This window comes from Oryctolagus cuniculus, chromosome 8, assembly GCF_051225735.1.
Source record: "Oryctolagus cuniculus isolate XC-2025 breed Fujian yellow rabbit chromosome 8, ASM5122573v1, whole genome shotgun sequence".
NCBI lineage: Eukaryota > Metazoa > Chordata > Mammalia > Lagomorpha > Leporidae > Oryctolagus > Oryctolagus cuniculus.
Window position 1 is genome coordinate 132,792,907 of NC_142874.1, and position 13,647 is coordinate 132,806,553.

The 13,647-nt window shown below is 41.3% G+C and overlaps 1 protein-coding gene and 1 pseudogene across 18 annotated transcripts in view; both read right to left on the minus strand.

The window, feature by feature from the left end:
• ADGRL3 (adhesion G protein-coupled receptor L3) overlaps positions 1 to 13,647 on the minus strand; it is an 868,573-nt gene that overhangs the window by 418,869 nt on the left and 436,057 nt on the right. The window lies entirely within an intron of this gene.
• Positions 1,429 to 2,259, minus strand: LOC108178125 (GTP-binding nuclear protein Ran pseudogene; annotated as a pseudogene).

Sequence of the window (13,647 nt, forward strand, 5' to 3'; positions counted from 1 at the left end):
AGGGTGTCTGGACTGCATTTAAGACTGCATTTTTTTAAAATAAGGTTTTGTTTATTTATTTGAAAGGTAGAGTTAAAAAGAGAGATAGAGATAGAGATAGAGATAGAGATAGAGATAGGGATAGGGATAGGGATAGGGATAGGGATAGGGATAGGGGAGAGAGAGAGAGAGAGAGAGAGAGAGAGAGAGAGAGAGAGATTGAGATTTATTTCCATTCACTGGTTCACTCCCCCAAATGGCAGCAACAGCCAGGCTGAAGTCAGGAGCCAGGAGCTTCTTCCAGGTCTTCCACAAGGATATACAGGGGCCCAAGCATTTGAGCCACCTTCCAATGCTTTCCCAGGCCATCAGCAGAGAGCTGGATGGGAAGCGGAGCAGCTGGGACACTAACCAGCACCCACATATGGGATGCGGGCATCAGACAGCAGCTTAACCCGCTAGGCCCTCTGTATTGACTTTAATATTTCTTCAGAATATTGCTGGATGCATCTTTAACACATCATAGTCTACTTTTAAAAAGATTCTACTAGTTTATAATAAAGCTACAAAATTTGTAACAGTATACTTTCAGCTCTCAATCCCATTCTTTCTGTCTGGTTACGTATCTTTCTACATATGGTATAAACACATCATATCATTACTATTTTTTCCTTAATCAGAAAAGTATGCTTAACAAATTAAGCCAATTTTATTTATCAAATAAATACATCTATGTATATGTATGTATGTGTATTCCTATGTATATGCCTTTATTAGACCATTGATTTAAGAAAATACTCAAGGCTGAGACTTTATAAAGAAAAGAGGTCTAGTTAGCTCACAAGAGCATGATGGTGGCACCTGCTTCTCTCTGCTAAGAGCCCTGTTGGGAATGTGACAACATGGCAAAGGAAAAGAAAGCCACGTGACAAAAGGGCCAAGCATCTGGGGTGGCCTCACTTTGCAAAAACCCACTCTGGAGTGAACTAACTCACTGCATGAGAAGGGCATGAATCCCTTCTGAGCATACCGTCCTCATGACTCCCTGACTTCCAAATGCGCTTCTCCTCTTCAAGGTTTCACCTCTTGAACACCCCCAACCTGGGGACCAGGTCTTCACCAGGTCTGAGCCTCTGAGTAACTACACATATCCTAACCACAGCAATGCTTGCATATCCTCCTGCACAACACACATTGCAACACACACACACTACACATTCCCCTTTATGTAAATAAGAGATCCTCTCTATTTACTTATGCATGCTAGATACTTGAATTAAACTTTTTTTCTGATTTGAAATGAAAATGAATGGGGATGACAGTAACAAACAACATTTCATCACTAAATATTGTGATGTGACCGTCAGCAGCAGTCTTATATTTGGAACTCAAGAAGAAAACAACTGCATTCCAAAACAGCTAAACATGCAGGTCCAAAAAAATATGAAGTTGTTTTTTTTTTTTTTCTAAACTGCCACATTCATTCCACAGCACGCTCATCTGTTTCAGCTTCCCAAAGATGAATTGCATGTTCCGCTTAGCTAGCAAATAAGAGTGGCACACATGCTGCGTGCTGACGTCACAGGACAGGTGCCTATGAAACTGGACTCATGATGCAGGGTGCTAGGTTCACTTACTCACAGGCCCTCACCCTCACCTGTCACAGCAGCTGTCTGAACAACTTCTAAGTCACACCCATACTGTACTAGCACTGCTCAGTTCATAACAATCTGTGTTGGGGCAGGAGTGGGCACGATAGCAAACTCCCAAGTTATGGTATCCAATGAGCTTTCTAGCAGGCCAGAGGAAGGGCTTTTTGAAGTTGTAGATACTTTGTGGATACGTTTGGCAGAAATATCATACCACTGAAGATGCCTTTTTTGGTGGCAGACAATAGATGTTGCCTTCATTTTCCTGTCCTTGATATCCATTGTGTTGGCACACAACACAATGAGGATGCTTTCGCAGACTTGTACCAGGCCTCTACACCTGTTAGGCACATTCTAGTAAATAACTCTGGATGTCACATCAAACACTATAATGCACCTTGGGCTTGGAGGTCGTAGCCAGCTGTGTCCCTTTGTTGGTTGGGCTGGATGAATCAATCTAGTGAGTAGCTTACATGGGTAAGTTAAACTGGGCCTCCTGCCCCTCAAATCCAGACTGCAAAGTCCCAACATCAGTATCTCAGACTGGGACTATGTTTGAAGATGGACTCTTTAAAGAGGCCATTGTGTCATTCCCTAATCCCATAGGACTGTCTCTTTTTTTTTTTTTTTTTTTTTTTTTTTTGACAGGCAGAGTGGACAGTGAGAGAGAGAGACAGAGAGAGAAAGGTCTTCCTTTGCCGTTGGTTCACCCTCCAATGGCCGCCGCTGCAGCCGGCGCACCGCGCTGATCCTGGCAGGAGCCAGGAGCCAGGTGCTTTTCCTGGTCTCCCATGGGGTGCAGAGCCCAAGCACCTGGGCCATCCTCCACTGCACTCCCTGGCCATAGCAGAGAGCTGGCCTGGAAGAGGGGCAACCGGGACAGAATCCGGCGCCCCAACCGGGACTAGAACCCGGTGTGCCGGCGCCGCAAGGTGGAGGATTAGCCTATTGAGCCACGGCGCCGGCTTAGGACTGTCTCTTTATAAGAAGTAGCAATTAGGGCACAAATACACACCCCAGGAAGATGGCGGGAGGACATGAGGAGAAGGTGGCCATCTGGAAGCCAAGGAGAAAGGCTGCAGGAGACAGAGCCTCCAAAGCCACGAGACAGTAAACTTCTGTCACTTGAGCCACCCAGGCCACAGTTTTAGTTACGGGAGCCCAAGCAAACTAACGCAACATTTCTGGTCTTTGGTGGTGTTTCTGTTACTTTCAGCTCTCCACTGACTGGCTTTCTGAGCAGCCTTCTAGGTCCTAGGACTTTGAGTCTAAGAGGATCAAGGTTTTGTCTTGTTTCTCAGGCCCTGGCTTCAGCTGCCTCAGGGGAACAACTCAGCTCTCCTATTCTTGCCCCATAGTCTTGTAGAGGACCACTTCCTGGCACTCCTGCAAGGTCCAGAGTGCCTGTGGGAGGCATTGCCCCAGCTCTTGTCTCTGCCTGCAGGGCACTGTGCACCTGTGCAGTAGGGGACTTCTCTCAGTGCTCTTCCCCAGCTCCTATCGGATGACAATCACTGGGTCGCCTAGTGGGAAGAATCTGTAAACTCCTCAATTCTCCCCGCACGCTCAGATTCCAGCTGGCTGCAAGGGTCATCCGAGATCTTGCTCCTGAGCCCCTCACCTAATGTCCGGCCTCATGCACTGGAGATCTCTGGTTAATGCTGCCCTTGTCCTGGTCCAGTGCCTCTGCCTCTTGTTCTGTGTGTGGGCCAGGATGCAGAAGTCCCTCTCTGAGTTCTCACTGCACACACTCAGATTTCAGGATGCTCAGGACGTCTGCTCACAGGGTGTACCTCTCACCACCTTGTCCTCCCCAGCCTTTCCTACGATGAATGAGTTGGGCTATGAGCAAAGATTTCCCCTGTATCTAGGATTCCTAGGATTCTCAAAGGAAGAACTTTGACTTTAAAACTGAAAGCAGTTATGGATCACATCTATGTACACCAGGAGAAGTCACACTTGAATTCTAATTAATTCAATTTTTCGCCTGGCATTCTGATGTACTAAAATGACACATTTGGTAGGTCCTTTGGCTTCCTTCTATTACCAGGTTGGGAAGGACACTTTCTTTCTACAACATTCCACATCCTAAATAGCAAAAGTAGCTGCTAATGATTTCAATAGGAAATGGCTCCTGAACCATGTACAGGTTTAACTCCAAAGTCACAAGTGAATGGTATTAAGAAGGTGGAAAGTTGATCCAATTGCAGTGATTAGTGTAACCCAGGTTACATTGGGTGTGTCTCCTCAAACAGTGTTTGCAACAGAAGCCAGAGTCTGGCCCACACGCAGTCTCTGCTCATGCCTCACCATGTGGTCTGTGGTCCTTCCTTGGCCACACTCCTGCTTGCCATGGGATATCTACCAGATATGCAAGAGCACCTTCACCAAGTGCCGAATCTATGGAGCCACCTGCTGCTAGACAGGAACCTCCGAAACCGTGAGCTGAACCAAGCCTCCTTCCGTCATAAGTAGCTTGCCTTGAGTACTTCCTTGCAGTAATGAAAAGCTAACTCAGCAGCCCATCACATTTCTTTCTAGCTACCATTTCTCATGCTTCCAAATTTTTTCTTCACTCTCCTTTTTTTCTTTAAGCCTGTGTGATTCAATGGTTCGGTGGTCTCCAAAGAATTTGCAGTTTTCATTAGATTTTTTTCCATGGATAATAATGCTCTAGGATTTACTGAGTATACACATGGCATTAAGGGCATTATATATATTATGCCATTGAATTTTCAGAAAAACTCATAAGGAAAATACTTCAGTGTAAGAAAATGAGCCTTAGGCAATGTGGGCGAGGTCAGAAGGTTTACAATGGGCGAATGTAATCCCAGGCAGTCTGACTTTTTAAGGAACTCTGGTAAATTGTTTTTACTTTTCAGTATACTAATATTTGTTCTTTTTTCTGTATCTTTAGACGACATGAAATTATATTATCACTGAGAGATAATTTTCAATTTGCATTAACAGTGGGATTTGGTTATAATAAAAATGTTATTTTTGCAGTCTACAATTGGCACACAAGAGATATAATAGGGGCTTATGATGCGGTGTAGAAGGTTGTGTTGCTGCTTGGGATGCCAAATCCCATAATAGAGTGTAACTGGAGTCTTGACACCTCTGCTTCCAATCCAGCTTCCAGATAGTACATCCTGGAGGCAGCAGATGATGGGTCAAGTCCTTGGGTCCCATGTGTGAGATCCAGATAGAGTTTTGGGCTCCTGGATTTGGCTTGATTGCATTCTGGCTTTTGGGAGCTTTGGGGAGTGAACCAATGGCTAGAAGACCTCTCTCCCTCTCTGTGCCCCTCTCTCCATCTCTCTCTTTGTCATTCTGCCTTTCAAAGAGATGAAAATAAAAAGCATGCTTTAAAAGGATAAACCTAGAAATATACAGAAGTCATGCTTAAGTGTGTTGCTAAACTAGTACTCTAACTTTAAAACAAAAAACTGCAAAAGCGGTCCATTTTTATCAAGTTACACCTTCAGAAATAAGGGAGCAAGGGAAACTGGTATTGCAGTCTCAGCTCCAACACTTACCATGTACAAGGACACAAGAGAACTCCTTGTTAATATGCAGTTTACCTCTTTGTGACATGGACTGATACCTATGATCTTAAAGAGTCACTGCAAGGACCACATAAGAAAAGCTACAGGGGCACATTTGAAAACCTGTAAAACACTCAAATGTGAACATCAACATTATTGGGAAGCTACAAGCTCTAAAAGTTATTTCCTAAAACAAGAGGTAATGAGCCTTTTAAAATGTCAATAACTTGGGCCAGCGCCGTAGCTCACTAGGTTGATCCTCCACTTGCAGCGCCGGCATCCCATATGGGTGCCAGGTTCTAGTCCCAGTTGCTCCTCTTCCGGTTCAGCTCTCTGCTGTGGCCCAGGAAGGCAGTGGAGGATGGCCCAGGTGCTTGGGCCCTGCACCCGCATGGGAAACCAGGAGGAAGCACCTGGTTCCTGGCTTCGGATCAGCATAGCTCCGGCAGTAGTGGCTATTTGTCTCTCTCCCTCACTGTCTAACTCTATCTGTCAAATAAAAATAAATAAATAAATAAATGTCAATAACTTGGTTTCCTATACAGTGAAACAACACTGCCATATATGGTAGATCAACTAAAATGAAAAATGTCCTGGAAATCCAGAAAGGTTACATTTTTTTCTCAGCTGTAATTGCAATATATTGGTACCTTATATTTATACCTTGAAAGGAGAAAAAGAAGTACATGCAGTTATCCTTAGCAAGAGAAATAAAATAAGAAAACACAAAAGTTGTTTGGGTATAGCAAGGCTCTGGTAAAGGAGGCAGCAATTAGCTTCCTGGTATAAAACATCAAGGATAAGAGTCCAGGTTTGATTATGACACTAGATCAATTTTATAATGGACTTAATAGGCATGACACAAAACTGTACATCTATAGGCTAAACAAAGACTCTTCCTAAGCTTTCAGGCAGGAGAGGAAAAAATTAAACTGTAAAGAGCAACACAGAGGGCAATTCTTCCATTGATTTTTAAACAATGCACGCAGTGATGATAACTACTGCTTCCTTTCATTAACTTAAAAGAACAAACTAATACTCTCGGAGATTTAAAGACTTAATAAAACATTCTAATTTTGAATGTTACTTTCATAATACTGATATTGACAATTTATTTAATAGGGGAAATTATTACAGCTTTAAAATTTCTAGTATGCAAACACATTTTTTAGGCAGAAATTCAAAAATGGAAAACTTAGAGCAAGTGTTTGGCCTAGCAGTTAAGATACCTGCATCCTTCGTCAAAGTACCTGGGCTGAAGTCCTGAATCTGACTCTTGATTTCAGCTTCCTGCTAATTCAAACCATAGGCAGCAGTGGTAACGGCTCAAGTAATTTGGTTCCCGGAAGCCATGTAACAGATGTACACTGAGTTCCTGGCTCATGGCTTTGGCCTGGCCCAGCCCCAGCCATTATGGTCACTGGGTAGTGAACCAGTAGACAGATGATCTTTCCTCATTTGTCTGTCTGTCTGTTTCTCTTTCTCTCTTTCTGGCTAATTTTATCTTAAGTAAAATAAATAAAAATTTAAACAGTAAGAATGGAAAATTCAGTTCCTACTAAGCATCATCATAAACAAATACAGTAAATATGAACAAACAAAAATGAACGGAGCAATGATCATAATTATTAGCCATTTGATGTCTTCTCTTAGCAGGGATCTTTCAGTCAAGGTGTGTTTGTACAAAGTTGTCTAAACATTCTGTCTCACAGTTCTTTCACAGGCACCTTGCTTATGTAGGCACATAAATCAGGGTTTGTTTTTAAATAAAATACTACTTGTTAAGTTGTTCTTTTAAAAATTAAGTTATGCTTATTTTAGATAATGAGCATGTTACATTTTAATAAGTAACTTGTGATTTTATACTCATTTTCTTGTTCATTTAGGTAATCACTCTAGTAAACAATGGTTTAGTAACCACTTTCCCTGAATAGTACTAAATGGTACTAATTTATGTAATTACAATGGAAAGATTCAAAAAGGAAAAAAGCAAAGAGGAAACAACGATGCATTCCTTCCAGTAGTCTCCCTCAGCACTGCTCAGTCACTGACCTAAGAACAGCAGCGTCATGAGTTACTCACAGGTACCCTGTGGTCAGAACGGTTCACTGCTCAAAGGCTCTGAAGGAATGCTGCATTCACGGACAATCAGGTAGGCTTCTTCACTATAGAACTATTCAAGGTCTTAATGTGATCTGTGACTCTCCAAGCGGTGACAGAACAGCATTTTCCCAAATTTATTTGAACTTGGAAACATTTTAAATGTTTTTCCCAGAATACCCATTGATATCTCACCAGATATGACTATTTCACAAAACTAAGTTCAGAAACTGCTGCTCTAAATGAGGTCGGGAGGACAGGGATGTCTCTGGCAATACTGAGAAAGGTATAAATTCACTGAGCACAGATGAAGGCGCAACAAACACAAAAAATCCATCTCTTAGAGTGTAGCAGAAGAGCATGAAAGAGAAGGACTCATCAAAAGCAAACGCCACAACGTTCAGCCTGAAAGACGGGAAAATGATGGAACTTTGAACGAAAGTTGAGTTAGTGGCCAGGCATCTCTGCCGACTATTACTTCGTTCATTTCATCAGGCACCAAGTATTGATTCAGCATTCACGATTATTTAGGCTAGAAAGGCAGCTACTGATGGGAAAACGATGGTCCTATTTCGACCATGATAGCTTAATGATAGAACTACAATCCACCGCAAAACACAAAGTAAACATTTTTCAAAATGTTTGTCCATCTTTTCTTTCAGAACTGTCCCCTCTCTCCCTGTCCATAATACAGTTCATATACACTTTGCACACATTCACGTGTCTTCTTTCCACGGAGATGTACAGCCTAACAAATGTTACGTCCTGGGTATCTGGTGAGCCAGGTCCTGCTGGTTTATTAAACAGCAAACTTGCGAACTAACTAACTTTCTTTCTTTCTTTTTCTGTTTTTGTAGCAATTCTTTGTTTTTCTTTTTGAAGATCTATTTATTTGAAAGTCAGAGTTACAGAGAGAGAGAGAAAGAGAGAGAGAAAGGGAGGAAAGAGAGAATCTTCCATTCTCTAGGGTCACTCCCCAAATGGCCATGGCAGCCAGGGCTGGACCAAATGAAAGCCAGTAGCCAGGAGTTTCTTCCTGGTCTCCCACGTGGGTGCAGAGATTCAAGCACTCGGGCCATCTTTACTGCTTTTCCCAGGCCATTATAAAGGAACTAGATCAGAAGTGGAGCAACCTGGACTTGAACTGGTGCCTAAATGGCAGCGGACTAACCCGCTATGTCATGATGCTGGCACTTGTAAACATTGTTTCTGTGGGACTTTTTGGGCCATTTGCAAACCATTGCATTAACAATTATATAACACGGAGGGAAAGGAGTTATAAAGTAAGACATTATAAAGAAAGTAAGGCAACAAGAGGAGGAGACGGTGAGAAGAAGAGGGAAAAACCTGCAGCTTTTTGAGTCCCTAGTAGCTACATGGTTTTTCCGTCCCAGGACCATGTGAAGTAGGCTAGCAACATTTCATAAGCTAACTTTATTTTTCAGGGAAGCTATTCTTTACTGAATTCCTATTACTTATATTACAAAGGTATATGATTAAAATATAAACGTCATGAACAAATTACACATACGGAATTTGTACAGCATCAGTAAGAAAAAGCTACTTCCCCTTTTAAGAAACATTATACTACTTAGAAAGGTTAAAGTATGCCAGAAACGCTGCATGCGTATGAACACTATAAAGACCTAATGGCCACTTGTGTTCAGAAAGCTGGGAGAATATATGATTCTAATCTATGTGGTTCACCATAGTCTACTTAAAGTACAACGACCTTGAAGTACGAATAGTGTTTCATGTTTAAATAGGTACATATGTAAAACACACAGAAAAGACTGGTCTAGGTGCTCTCACTCCAGCATGCTAAAGTGGCAGCACTGAGAGGCATTTGCTGCCAGGAATTCTGTCAACAACTTAGCATAGTAATTGATGGGAAATCCAGAATGTATAGAGAGCACTGATTAGAATTAGCCTCTAAAGATTATCATGCCAACACCTGGATACGATTAAGACACATGTTCGGCCGGCGCCGCAGCTCACTAGGCTAATCCTCTGCCTTGCGGCGCCGGCACACCAGGTCCTAGTCCCGGTCTGGGCACCGGATTCTGTCCCAGTTGCCCCTCTTCCAGGCCAGCTCTCTGCTGTGGCCTGGGAGTGCAGTGGAGGATGGCCCAAGTCCTTGGGCCCTGCACCCCATGGGAGACCAGGATAAGTACCTGGCTCCTGCCATCGGATCAGCGCGGTGTGCCTGCCGCGGCGGCCATTGGAGGGTGAACCAATGGCAAAGGAAGACCTTTCTCTCTGTCTCTCTCTCTCACTGTCCACTCTGCCTGTCAAAAAATAAAAAATAAATAAATAAATAAAATAAAATAAATATAAAAGACACATGTTCAATGTAAAGGATTCTTAGTCTCGCAGTCAGTATTATAATTTCTGGATGAATCCAAATTCCCTGGACTTCTTGAAAAATGAAGAAGAAACATACAACATCAGCTACTAATAATTTATGAAACCAAATAAACAAGATGAAAGATTTATGTTGTTAAACTACAGTTTAAGCCCATACAGGAAATAATAATGGGAATAAAAATAACTAATCCCGCTATGTTGCCATGAACAAAAAATATTTTTCTAAACTAATTTCTAATAGCATCAGCATCAATTATCTGAAAATGTTACAAGTTATCCTTTGAGAAAACCACAATGAACCTTTCCTATCTCCACAGTACTTTTAAGCCACAGAAGTTCCCAAAGAGCCTCCATATGTATATGGTAAATTTCACTAATTCTCACCTTGCTGATCTGCAAAGCATATCATTCTCACCAAAGTCTCACTCGCCCTCTCAGCATCGATTTTTCAGCCTAGTGCTGTAGCAAGCTCTCACATTCATGCCACCGGGAGCTCTCGTGCAAGCAAAGTCGTATTTGCTTTGTAGGAATAGGTGCTATGTAAACAGGAAGCACCACTACTATGTTGCAGCAGCTCTTAGTCTCTGGAGGCTTTATATGCTATCAAAAAGAAAAAGTACTGACTGTTTCTTTACTACTAAGATTCCTTTTTTTTTTTTTAAAAAAAGAGTTATTTAATTATTCGAAAGGCAGAATTACAGAGAGTTAGAGGCACAGGCAGAAGTAGAGAGGGAAGATCTTTTATCTGCTGGTTCACTCTCCAGATGGCTGCAATGGCCGGAGCTGGGCCAATGCAAGCCAGGAGCCAGGAGCTTCTCCTGGGTCTCCCACATGGGTGCAGGGCCCAAGCACTAGGGCCATCCTCCACGGCTCTCCCAGGCCACAGCAGAGAGCTGGATTACAAATGCAGCAGTTGGGACTCCAACTGGTACCCATATGGGATGGCAGAGGCTCTACCTGCACTGTCACAGCTCTGGCCCCAAAACTCAGATTCTTAAACAGGACTATCCTCAAGGTACAAGGATGCGTCAATAAGTTCACTGAAAGTGGAATTAAAAAATAAGCTTATTTTGTTAAAAAAAAAAAAAAAACTTTGAAATCCAAGCGTAGTTTTTTCATAATATGCATTTTCCATGAAGTGTGTGAAGATACTTCATACGCATGGATTTCAAAATTTTTGTGCCAAAATAATTTTATTTTTAATTCCATTTTCCATTAACTCTTTGAAATATCATTATATATTTTGAAGTAAGAAAAGTCGAGTTTTGGAAAGTATTTCCCATCTATTTACAATCATTTGAGAAATGAACACTGTTCTCAAAATCTGAACAAGAACAAAAAAACAGAAAAAATGATTGGCAGGAGGAAAAAATCAACATTCTTTCCCGCTGAGGACCAATACCTGAACTTTCAAGGTAATGAGGTTAAGATGTCATACTGTGAAATTTAGACTCGAACCTTCTTTTATATACCGATTAAACTATCATTAAGATGAATGATGTTAAATGAACTTGTTTAATGAACTAAGTCATGAGTGAACCACATCATACATACTTATTATTCTCCAAGAACTTGTTTTAAAGTGAATATTTTGTCAAAGAATCCAGAGCATGCATTATTTTCACTCTGCCAATCATCAAGTCACCGTGGCAGTCAGTACTGGGCAGGGCCTGTGAGGCTCACTGATTGGCAGGTGCACAGTAAGTCAGCAACAGAGAGACTATGGGATCAAGTGGCTGAGTCCTATCTCTAGCATCCACCACTTGGTAGCTGTGCAATACTGCCCAAGTTATTGAACCTCTGTGCCAGGCTTCTCATACTATGAAACAATAACGGTATTTCTAAGGGTCGATAGAGATTTATTAAATTAATAGTAAGCCTTGCACATAGCCCTGTTAAGTATTAGCTGCTGCTCTTATTACCACATTATTATACTGTCAACTGCTTCCTACTTGTTATCAGGTTAACTCTAAGAAGAACTACCCTGTAATATGCACCAACTATGTCCAAAAGATGACAGTAGCCAGATTTGCTCCCTCTCTTTAGAACTTTGTTGCTATACACCATTCTTTAATCTCCTCAAACCTCTATCCAACCCAATAACAAAAAAACTGACACGGACTCAGAGACCATCTCCCAAACAATGTGTTCACATTTTAAATGAAATATTAATGTAAAAGAGAGATTTCATTTACTTGGAAATTAAGTGAATATAGCAGTGGACTAAGGTAAGTCCTGTATCTTTTGAAGTATTCAAACCGTGCCACTTTTTCCACATTTTTAAACATAACCTACATAATGGAGGATATTATAAATGAAATATAATGAGAGTTCTTCCCAAATCTAGAATAACACGATACTAAAATTTATATGGAAACTCAAGAGACTGAATAGCTAAAGCAATTTAAGCAATAAAGCAAAGCCAGAGGCATCACAATACCAGTTTTCAAGACCTGCTATAAGGCAGTTATAATCAAAACAGACTTACACTGGCACAAAAATTTATATGTAGACCAGTCAAACAGAAGAGAGACCCCAGATCAACCCATGCATCTACAATCAACTAATCTTTGACAAATGAGCTAAAATCAATTCCCAGAAAAAGGACAGCATTTTTAACAAATGGTGCTGGGAAAATTGGATCTTCAGGTGCTGACATATGAAACAAGACCCCTACCTTACACCTTATACAAAAATCAGCTCATAATGGATCAAGGATCTAAATCTATGGCCTGGTACCATCAAATTACTAGAGAATCACATTGGATAAACTCTGCAAGACATTGGCATATGCAAAGACTTCTTGGAAAAGAACCTAGAAACACAGGCAATAATAGCAAAAATAGACAAATGAGATTTTATCAAGCTATGAAACTTTCGCACTGTAAAAGAAAAACACTCTACAAAGTGAAGAGGCAACCAACAGAATGAGAGAAAATATTTGCAAACTATTCAACTGATAAAGGATTGATATCCAGAATCTATAGAGAGCTCAAAAAATAAAAAAAAACCAATAAAACAGATAATACCATCAATAAATGGGCAAAGGACATGAACAGACATTTTTCAAAGAGTCAAATTCAAATGGCAAACAAACACATGAAAAAATGCTCAGGATCACTACCAGCAGGGAAATGTAAATAAAAGCCACAATGAGAGATCACAACTGGACAGTTAGAATGAGTATCATCCTCCAAAACTCAAAAACCATAAATGCTGAAAAGTGCATGGGGAAAGGGTGCCCTAGCACACTGTCACTGAGAATGTAAACCAGTACAGCCATTACAGAAAGCAGTGTGGAGATCCCTCAGAAATCTGAAAACAGACCTGCCATACAACCCAGCCGTCCCACTCCTGGGAATTCACCCAAAGGAAACGAAATCAGTTTATGAAAGAGTTATCTGAAACCCTATGTTTATGGCAGCTCAACTCACAATAGCTAAGATAAGGAATCAACCCACATGTCCATCAACTGATGACTGGATAAAGAAAATGTGGTATACATACATCATGGAATACTACTCAGACATAAAAAAGAATGAGAACCTGCTTTTGCAGCCACATGGATGCAACTGGAAGTCCTTATGCTTAGTGAAATAAGTCCCAAGAAGACAAATATGTTTTCCTTGATATGTGGTAATTAATAAACAGAGCACAAAAAACTGACATTTTGAGATTTGATTATTATTTACCACCTTTGTCTATACTCTTGAGGAACAATGGCTTTTGCTACTTAATACTTGTTGAATTCTTTATTTGGTGGAGGGTTAAGCTTGTGATTGCAAACTAAACTGCAAGTATGTCATTGTAAAAATTAAAATAAAATATAAGGAAGTCACGAGGAGCCAGGGTGGGAAGAAGGAAAGGGTGGGATATAGCACTATGCTCTTAAATCTGTATGTAAGAGGCCGGCGCCGTGGCTTACTAGGCTAATCCTCTGCCTTGCGGCACCAGCACACAGGGTTCTAGTCCCGGTCGGGGCACCGGATTCTGTCCCGGTTGCC